At 31.6% G+C, this 10,310-nt stretch overlaps 3 non-coding genes and 1 pseudogene across 3 annotated transcripts; 3 read left to right on the forward strand and 1 right to left on the reverse strand.

Annotated features, from left to right (window-relative positions):
* Nucleotides 1-507: 507 nt before the first annotated feature.
* On the forward strand, nucleotides 508-588 carry TRNAL-AAG (transfer RNA leucine (anticodon AAG)). Its single transcript has one exon. It is a non-coding gene; the product is annotated as a tRNA-Leu (tRNA).
* Nucleotides 589-741: 153 nt separating this feature from the next.
* On the forward strand, nucleotides 742-813 carry TRNAP-AGG (transfer RNA proline (anticodon AGG)). The gene has a single exon. It is a non-coding gene; the product is annotated as a tRNA-Pro (tRNA).
* Nucleotides 814-941: 128 nt separating this feature from the next.
* Nucleotides 942-1,013, forward strand: TRNAT-UGU (transfer RNA threonine (anticodon UGU)). Its single transcript has one exon. It is a non-coding gene; the product is annotated as a tRNA-Thr (tRNA).
* A 5,530-nt stretch (nucleotides 1,014-6,543) lies between these two features.
* Nucleotides 6,544-7,194, reverse strand: LOC149549823 (fasciclin-like arabinogalactan protein 6 pseudogene; annotated as a pseudogene).
* Nucleotides 7,195-10,310: the final 3,116 nt, after the last annotated feature.

Here is a 10,310-nt window from a genome sequence, read left to right on the forward strand (position 1 = left end):
GTCATATTGAATGATCCATCATTAGAAACGTTGATCATTGAGTATGCTCCAAAAGGTTGATGATAAAAAAATACACACAATCTTACCGAGAAGCATAAATAGAATTTCTATTATTGTTAAATTATTTTGTAAATATCCAACAACATATATTATTTTTGACATTCTTGAATTTCTAAATTAAAAATATACAATTTCAAGGTTGAAAAAAACAACCCAAATTTCTCTCCTCTTAAAAAATAAAGAAATCAAAATTATAAAATACCCTAAATCCAAACAAATACAAAATCTCCCAATAATCAAAGTCACCATTGTGCCACGGATGACGTTATTCTCACACTTTGAATGAAAATACAATGATCACTGACCTTGGCCATTGTCATACAACTAATCCGACTTTTCAATTTCCAAATCCGTTTAAATTTATTATGATATTTCATGCGGGGTGAACGAATTTTATAGAACTTTGTTTACGGTAAAGTGGAATGTTTTCAAATAATTTTCACATGCGTTGAGATGGCCGAGTTGGTCTAAGGCGCCAGATTAAGGTTCTGGTCCGAAAGGGCGTGGGTTCAAATCCCACTCTCAACATGATTGCATTTTATAATTTGTTGCTTTTAAACTGAAAGAGTCTTCGGTGATCAAGGTTACCTTTGAAAATTGTAATTGTATCCGGGCATTTGGGTGTTGCTTTTAAACTGAAATACTGTTTGGTAGTCAAGGTTACCTTTGAAAATTGTATTCGGGCATTTGGTCTAGTGGTATGATTCTCGCTTAGGGTGCGAGAGGTCCCGAGTTCAATTCTCGGAATGCCCCTTCTCGGCTGATTAAGACAGCACTTTACATTTTCATCTTCTTTTCCATCGAGGTTCAGGTTTTTGTTTTCTTATATAGTTGTGAAATATCTGCAGTAAGTGGCCAAGGTTTGGATTGTGAACAAGTCTGCCTTCATAGCTCAGTGGTAGAGCGTCAGTCTTGTAAACTGAAGGTCCGTAGTTCGATCCTGCGTGGAGGCATTCCATAACTTATTTGCACGCAGCGCCTTTTCTTCACCAGTCAAATTGTACTCTGGTTATGAGGTTTTAACTTGTCAGGTTTTAGTTGTGCTGCCATAAGATCAATAATTTGTGATGCTTATCAAGTGACCTGCATTAGAAGTTTCTACACAACACATAACAAGTCCAATAAATCCAACCTCGTTGGTGAGCCTCCCACGAACATTTAAGACAAACAAGCGCCAAAGAACGGTTTTAGTTGAAAATGCTCTAGGCTCAACCTAAGCCAAAGAGATAATAAACACTTTACGCCATCATTGTGGGCACTCAACGAGCTAGAACTATATAGGTGGAAACTCTAGTCGTGGGCAAAGAGGAAGACAACGAGTAGCCTAGACACAACCTGCTATAGGCTTCCAACCTTGGTCAACCAACCACCTTATGTATCCAATGAATTTCAATACAGCAGCTCTTATATATTAAAGTTTTATTAACAAGGAAAATTATATACGAGATACCAGAGGAGTGGTGAGTGCAACTTCAACTTGGAGGTCATATGAGAGGTCATTTGATGCTATCATGAGCGAGTGATGAAGCTATAGTTATGATTGAGTTCAAGGACTCTCTTGATCAAGAACTCATAGATCACTACAGAGAAGTTTTAATTTTGTATAAAAAAGTTAGTGCTTCATTTCAGGACTTGTAATGCGAATGCATCCTCCCAAAATGAAACCCAAAACTAAACTTACAGAGATTGAAGGCCTAAGAAATGCGTGAAGGTCTTCAAGTGTTGCAAATAAAATTATAAGAAATAATGTTGCTAATGTATTAATGTTAGAGATAGATATCTTTAGTGAAACCCTCCCCTGCACCTTCAAGGAGTAGCTTGGCAAGGCCCTTGATAATGCTATTATCATTAAAAAACAAATCTGATGCAATGAGGAAGCATGTAAGAAGAGTCAATCGCGAGCTAACAAGAATCAAAAGAAATCTTAATGTTTCCAAGAAAGGATTTTGGAGATTAAAGAACATATGGGTGAGACTAAGAAGACCCTCTACTTGAAGAAGGTAAGATTTTGTTTCACCATTACTCCCAACTTCAACTTGATCCTAGAGCTATAAAAGAAAATGCAAGCACAATTTCAAACTAGCAAAGGAATAGGATTAAGCATGCTACTAATAGGATAATAAAGGTTGGGTAGGCCTAATCGTCTTCTCTTTCTCCATTCTTATTCTTGTCATGATTAAATAAACCTAGGCGTTTTGTATTGTAGTTCTTTTTCTATGCCATGTGGATACAAGCCTATAAATAAAAGGCACAATTTGAGTTTGAGACCTAAATTTTGAAAAGAAAAACTAAAGATAATTTTTTTGAGCCCAATTAGGATCCAAATCGACTTGTCTTTATAGTTGTAGTTCTGAGAAATCAAGATTCAATATTTATGTAGTTTTCAAAAACAATATAAAGGGTTTGAAATTTTTGACACAACTTTGGAGTAAATTTTTTGTGTAGGCAATCTTTTTGAAACTGATAATCTATCAATTGTAAATCAATAAAAGATCACACTTGTTTTTTTTGGTAACTCAGGGTATCCTTGTGACTCATACCTATGCAACCAACTACACCTTACCTTGGACTTACATATTGCCAAGTTGGGGTTCACAAACGGGCAAGTATGAGGAGTCACGACTAATACCTATCCAACCAACTCTGCCTTACCTTGGGCTTACACATTGCCAAGTTGGGGTTCACAAAAGGGAAAGTATGAAGAGAGATAATCTTTGGGGATGGACCAAATTGCTGGCAAGCCAGATCTATCGGGTGATTTCAAGCCTCAGAGTCAAACCTGAGACCATGGGGAACTATCCACAACCTCAAGCCATCTTCGCTATCCATGTGGGCTAAAAGACCACACTTATTAGTCCCTACCTATACACAGGAAGGGAACTAATGTTTTTAGTTGAGGCCACAATTAATTTTCACGACCAAAATCAGTGAGTTACTAAAGTTAAAAAAATCAATTTATTTTTAAATTAATTTTAGTTACATTTTCCTTAGGGATAAAAAAATTATGCACACAAAAAATTAGAGAAATAAAACTCTCCAACATTCACGAATTCTCCAAGCTTGCAAAAGCCTAACCATGGAGAAACTATGGCTACAAACTTATCGTCCAATTCTGCAAAATCTAATGGCATACCTATCCAATCTCTCTACTCCAAGTAGATGTGACATCCTTCAGATTTGGTCCTGGATAGCTGCGTGAATTCTGAATTCTATGTAATTGTAAAAAACACAAAGCCCTTCTGTAATCCAAAGACACAAAAATTCCACATAATTCATAAGCTCGTGATTGAATGCATCGTCTTTCCTCCTCCTAAAATCATTCATAACCCCTTTTTTCACATAGGGTTTGTCTCAGGTTGACATTCTTTCCTCTCAGGTTTTGAAATGTATAAATAGTGAAAAGGTTGTAATATTCTATCATAGTTTAGACCCTCTACCACATAAAGCTCCATGATTCACTCACGTCGTGACTAGATAACCTTTTAGGAAGAGGTTTGCTCCTTCCATGGATAACTAGGCCAAAAGGTAGTAACAGGAAACTAAACAAGATCCAATATTTCTACCTCCAAATTTCTATTTTCTTAAATATCTCCAGAACTATGAGTAGATGCACACACATTTTTTACCATGGCACTGATCCATGAACTAAGTGTTCACATTTCAGTAGGGCACTTGAGCATGGCTTAATGTGAATATATAAATTGAAGTTCATTGTATTTTTGATAATATATGCGAGTAATAATGGAAGGAAAACATAGAGTGTAGTCACAAACAAGTGTTTCCACTCTTCTAGCACCTTCTAGAAATTACCTTCTTCCACTCAGAATATTTACATGAGTGCTTAATTGAAAGTATTGTTGTTGTTAGGATTTATAATTTAATTTAATAATCAAAGTAATTGTAATAAATTTATTTATTTGTTAAACTATTCAATTAAATATCTTTACAATTAATAATTGATTTCTTTTATCATAATTTTATAAGACAATTTCAATAGGATTGGTAAATTATATTATCGTTATAGTGTTAGACATTTTCGTATACATTAATGAATATTAATATTTTTTACAAATCTTTGCTATGATCTAGAATATATTAGAGTTCTTTTTTTAAAAATATAAATAGACTTCTTATCAAATTTTTATTTAAATGAATCTTTTTAAAATAATTTTTTTTTAAAATTCTAATATTTTAGATACAAATAATTTATTATTTCATTTATCTTAAATAAGTATTTATTTATTTTTCAATGTTTAAAAAAATATTTTAGTTATTGAATATATTTTTAAACATATATATGATTTGAATATATTTATATTAAATCAAAATTAAAACTATTAAAGAAATTATATAATGCAATATATATATATATATATATATATATATATATATATATATATATATATATATATATATATATATATATATATATATATAAAGTTAAATTATTAAAAAAATTTAAACTTGTGTTAAATCAAAAGTTTTTACATCTTAAAATTAATCTATAATACTACTTATAAAATACTCAACAAAAATGTACAAGAATACAAAATAGTAATATCAATTAATTTATATAAATTTAGAAATTAACTTATAATGCCTAAAAATTGAATCTATTAAGTTAAATGTGTCTTTCAAAAAAAATAAAAAATTTAATCTATTTATAAACTACAAAACTTCAAATTTATGATTTTTTTTTCCCTATAAACTTTACCAAGCAATTTTAAACTAATCTATAAATTAAATAATTTCAAATGTATGATTTGTTTCATACAACTTCAATCTTCAACTTATAATTAGTCATACTCTTATCGTCACAATTACACGTCATGTTGTATGCACAAATCAATATTTTACTTGAAACTAAAGGCATGAAGTCTATCAATATTTTACTTCAAAGGGATTCTAGCTCTTTGAGAGCTCTTGTTTCTTGTTAGTGTTATTTTCCTTACTGATGAGGGATCTTAGGACTTTTTTTCTTTATATAAAATTGTTTGGTAAAATCTTATGTGGTTATTTTAAGCAGAGTAGTCTATAAAATCTATGCATATAATATGGTGGATTTATACATTTATCTTTAATTTTTTTGTCAAGTTCTCCAAAATCTCGTTTGTAGTGGTGTTACATATTGATCATTATATCTATTGTTTATTTTCAAACTTGAATTGATCTTTCAAAGTTGAGGCTAAAACTTAGTCCATCATTGATAATTTATTCTTAAATTTATTTCTTTAAGCTTTAACATCTATTTTTCCTTTCTTTTACACTCTAATAGATTAGAGGAAATTTTATTTAAATCTTGAAAAGCTAAATATTAATATCTAATAAATTTAAGATATGAGATGCATGAATTCCCAAGGCCGATATGTCATCAACATAAGCCCTTGAACAAACATATTGCATAGATTAGTAAATTACTCTAATATTACCATGACCAAGGACACAGATAAGGACTATAAACAACTAAATATTGTCTTCTTGTTTTGAAGACCTCAAACATTTGAGCTTCTAAACTAACCAACCACTCCTATGTTACTCCAATTCTATGAAAACTTCCTCTCAATTTGCTCTCGTATTCTTCACTATTCCAATGATAGAGCTACTCTTGATCTAATACCATGATAGTACAATATAAATAAACAATATAATATATTATTTGTGAAAATCTAGCATTACACATACTCATGATAACTCATTGGTAACAAATTAAAGATTATATTAAACTCTCCTCGACACATTTTTCAGTATGAATGATTTAGTTACTCATTATTCTAATATTTTTCCATCATAACCTCTTTCCCACAATTGTCCATCTCAAAACTATTGGCCAATCCAAAGAAATACCACCAAAGCAAAACGACCATATTATTGGCTGGCCAAAGCCACAAATCCCTTTCACTGCTACAACATAAATAAAGCACCAAAGCAGCTAAAAAGAATGACAAACAAGCCTTGAATTAATCATTCTGCAGCCAATGTTAATCAAATGTTCCATTCTCACTTCTCCAATCCAAAACATTGATCACTCCCAAGAATGTATCCATTAAAGAAAAACAAAACCCACTCACACACCAACCCACAAATTTGAGTGTAAAAATAGATTTTGCCAATATTCTAAAGTAGAAAATCATCCAATGGCTTAACATTACAAAGGCTTGATTCCTAAAATAAAAGTGTTAAATATATAAAATTAGTAATGTTTAAGATTAACGGGAAATTATCTTTTCCTTTTTGTTCAATACTATTACAAAAAGGATGCGGCTATCCTCCCTACAAACTATATAGTTGACCAATTTTCGCAAAATCGAAAACATCGTGAATTTTTTGAAAAAGTTCATCATTTGTCTTCATGATCTACATATTTTGTAGTTGAAAACAACAAAAAAATTGGAAAAAATTCACTACGTTTTTGTGAATCTAAGAAAAAAGAAAATTTGACTTTGTTTCGTCTTTAGTGCATGTTGTCTAAGATTAGGCTATTCCCTACAAAAACAAAGAAACAAAGCAACTAAAAACAACAAACAAGCCCTGAACACATAATTCAATAACTACCATTGAACCGAAAGTACTTGGTCCAGTAGTAGTAGAAGATGAAATTGGGGGCTTGCTCCCAAATATCTCTTGAGGAAGCAAAACTTCATCCACCTGATAAACAACCAAGGGAGATTGGGAAAACACTGTATTAGAGATTGGTGTATTGACCAAACTAGTTGACACATTCACCTGCTTCACTCCAAGAAATATGACATTGAGATTAAAAGGCCCTCCATTATTAGAAGCTGCCAGAGTAACCAAAGGATTGCTCAGAGTCTGAAATTGTGACAAGGAGTAATAAGTAGGAAACACATGGTAGAGAAGAAGATTCACTTCTTGCTGGTCTGTGATGGAATTCAAAGCCCCTGGACTGAGCTCTTGAAATGCATTGTCTATGGGAGCAAAAATTGCTAGTCCATTTTGTGAACTATCAAGTTGATTCTGCAATTGGTCTCCCACTTGGGTGCTTGTCAAAAGGCTTAGGAATGTTGTGAACTGCCCTCCATTTTCTAATACATCACTTATGTTTGTTACATTTGCAGCCATGGCTGAAGTGATCACAAAGCATAGTGTGGGTATGACAAAAATTAATGTTCTCATCTTTATGATATTGTGCCTATTGGGATTTTATCATCCGCGTATGTTTCATGAATAGTGAGTGGTTCACAAAAATTTGTCTCTTATAAAAATGAATGGAATACTTAACACTCATTGTACATCTAAACGCTTTTTTTTTTTGGAGGGGGGCTACAATTCAATTTGAATTTATGATCAGAATGGCTTCTGAGGGTTTCAATATAGAAAGATAATGAATTTTAAAGAAGGGGCAGAGAGTTGTCAAAGAGGTGGATACTTGCAAAGGAAGAAAGGTATACAATTTGTTTATTCAAAAGCATGATCTTATTATTGAGAATTGACTTTGAAGCAATCCACGTTACGTTGTGCATGCATGTTATTTGCTCTTTTTAATAAGTTGCATTGCATGTTATGTTGTGTCCTTTCTTTATTTATTCAAGTTTTATCTCATAATGCAGATTTGACTTGGGCAATCAATGTCACCTTCAAGGAGTAGCTTAGAAAGGCCTTGATAATGCTATTATCATTAAAATAAAATTTTGATGCAATGAGGAAGCATGTAAGAAGAGTCAATCACGAGCTAACAAGAATCAAAAGAAACCTTAATATTTCCAAGAAAGGATTTTGGAGATTAAAGAACATATGGGTGAGATTAAGAAGACCCTCTACTCGAAGAAGGTAAGATTTTGTTTCACCATTACTCCCAACTTCAACTTGATCCTAGAGCTATAAAAGAAAATGCAAGCACAATTTCAAACTAGCAAAGGAATAGGATTAAGCATGTTGCTAATAGGATAATAAAGGTTGGGTAGGCCTAATCATCATCTCTTTCTCCATTCTGATTCTTTATCATGATTAAGTAAACCATTTCTTTAGTAGGTATTGTTTATCATAATTCTTTTCTTATGCCCTATGGATAGAAGACATGATTTAAGTTTGAGACTTAAATTTTGAAAGGAATAATTAAAGCTAAATTTCTTGAGCCCAATTAGGATCCAAATTATACCTTTCTTCTTTATCAACATTATATCATCCCCATTATGGAATTAAATATCGTACATTATACCATAAGCCTCCTACTTTATTAAATATCTGTAATTATATAAAATTCACAATTTTCTCTAATATTCTGTTATACCATCTAATTTTGTAACTTGTTCTTAATTGTTTCAAGATTGGTATAGAACTAGTTGACCATAATATTTTCATAGCTTTGATTTCCTCTTTAGTTATCTCATAGGGTCTATCAAGCTAGGTGTGATCATTATGTATTCTAACCAATATGATTTTTATTACTTCTTTGACAATAAAAATTGGAAAATTGCTCCATGTACATCCAAACCATTATAAGATATTATTTCTATTTTATATCTTGAAAAATAACCCTTGATATTTCTCTATGCATCCTTCTCATAATCAACAAATTATACTCTCATGTACTTGTATATATCTTTAAATGTAGATAATCCTATTAGATAATGCAAAAATTCACTAGTTCTTTCATGAAAACTTCAAATTTAAGATGATATACATCATCATAATTCACAAGTATTTTGGGATCCATACCCTTTTCACAATTTATGACTTTGTCTCCCAAGCTTCATTTGAACTCAATAATTCATCAATTTAGAGAGATGAAATTGATAACCATTAAGTCACTACATTTTAATTTAAATGCACTTAGGTTTTTTCACTAAAACCATTGAATCATTCAAAATGTTGTTAAAAAGACATTTTGTTTGTCTATATAGTGACTTCTCCTTACCCTACAAATTTTTGCAATAAAATATCAACTAAAATTGATTTCTATGATAGCTTTGTTTCATTATCTTGTAAACTATATCATATTGTGACAACAATACCACTTCCTTTGGTAGCGGAGATGAACCTTTCTTTTTTGCTCCCCCTAAGAAAAATACTTTGAATTTTCTTCTAGACACGATTTTTGCATTAGAAGCTAGGTGAAATTGCATTATCTGATGTGTTTATTTCTTTCTTCTTCCAAATCTTGTTCATTTCTTTTTGACTTATTTTATGTTGATCTTCTTTGGAGACTCTCTCTGACTTGTTGATACATCATGATTTTGAATCCCATTTTTGTAATATTATGAAATTTTCCTATTCTAATTATAGTTAAAATGTTTAATGTTCTTCTTCCCTAAGATTTTTTGTAGTCAACCAAGATTTGTATCAATTATGTCCAAATCCATAGCATAGTTCACAATATACATAGCAGGTCCATTCTTTTCATTCATTTGACTTCTACAATTACTGACCTTATGACCAATTTTTTTACAAGTAAAACATTGAGTTTACTAATTTATCTTCTTCTTTTACAAACTTATGTCTAAAGTTATTATAGAAAATAAACAATCATTGAAATATGGGTACCTTTGAGCATCTAGTTGTCTGATTAGAGATTTTCTAATTGAGTTCTTTGGATGCTAGAGCTATTTTTCATGTGGTCTCTTTATGTCATGTCCCCTTTTAGGTAGGCTCAAAAAGGTGAAGTTTTGGCAAAAGGGGCTAATCTTTGGAAACCAATGGACTAATAAATGAAAATTATTATTAAAATATGTTTTATTAACCCCTCTGGGTCATGAGTTAGGGTTATGCCCTTTTTTAAAGGGATTTGGAGGCATTTTGGGCTCATTCCAGAACTTGATTTTTGCTCATTGTTTTGTTGTTCTTTAGAGGCTGCCAAACCTGTGGAGAAGGAGACCTAAGGACAAGATTTTATAGGTTTCTAGGAAGGCTAAGGATGGTATTTTAAAGCCATTCCATGTGCAAGCTCATGCAGAGTTTTCCTTTGTGCTGAACAGTGCAAATTTGTGGATTTTTGAGTGTGTTTTTTGTAAGAGCTTGGTGTTTCTGGTTGAGTATTTCATATCAGTTTGGGTTGCTACTGTATTTTAGACATTTAGATGTTAAAATAGAGCTGAATATCTATATTGGGTTGTGGTTATTCTTTTTTGATAGATTATTAGTATTTTTGTGGTGTTGCTGGGCTATTTTGTGTTATTTTAGGGAGCCTGATGAGCATTGTTTTTGTCCTCCATTTGGGAGCTATTGTGTAAAATCTATACAGATCTAGAAATTTCATTTTGTAGGACATTATTGTGGTCAAATTTCTATAAAAA

The sequence above is a fragment of the Cupressus sempervirens genome, chromosome 7 (assembly GCF_028749045.1).
Source record: "Cupressus sempervirens isolate cs-2001-9-10 chromosome 7, ASM2874904v1, whole genome shotgun sequence".
In the NCBI taxonomy this organism is placed as follows: domain Eukaryota; kingdom Viridiplantae; phylum Streptophyta; class Pinopsida; order Cupressales; family Cupressaceae; genus Cupressus; species Cupressus sempervirens.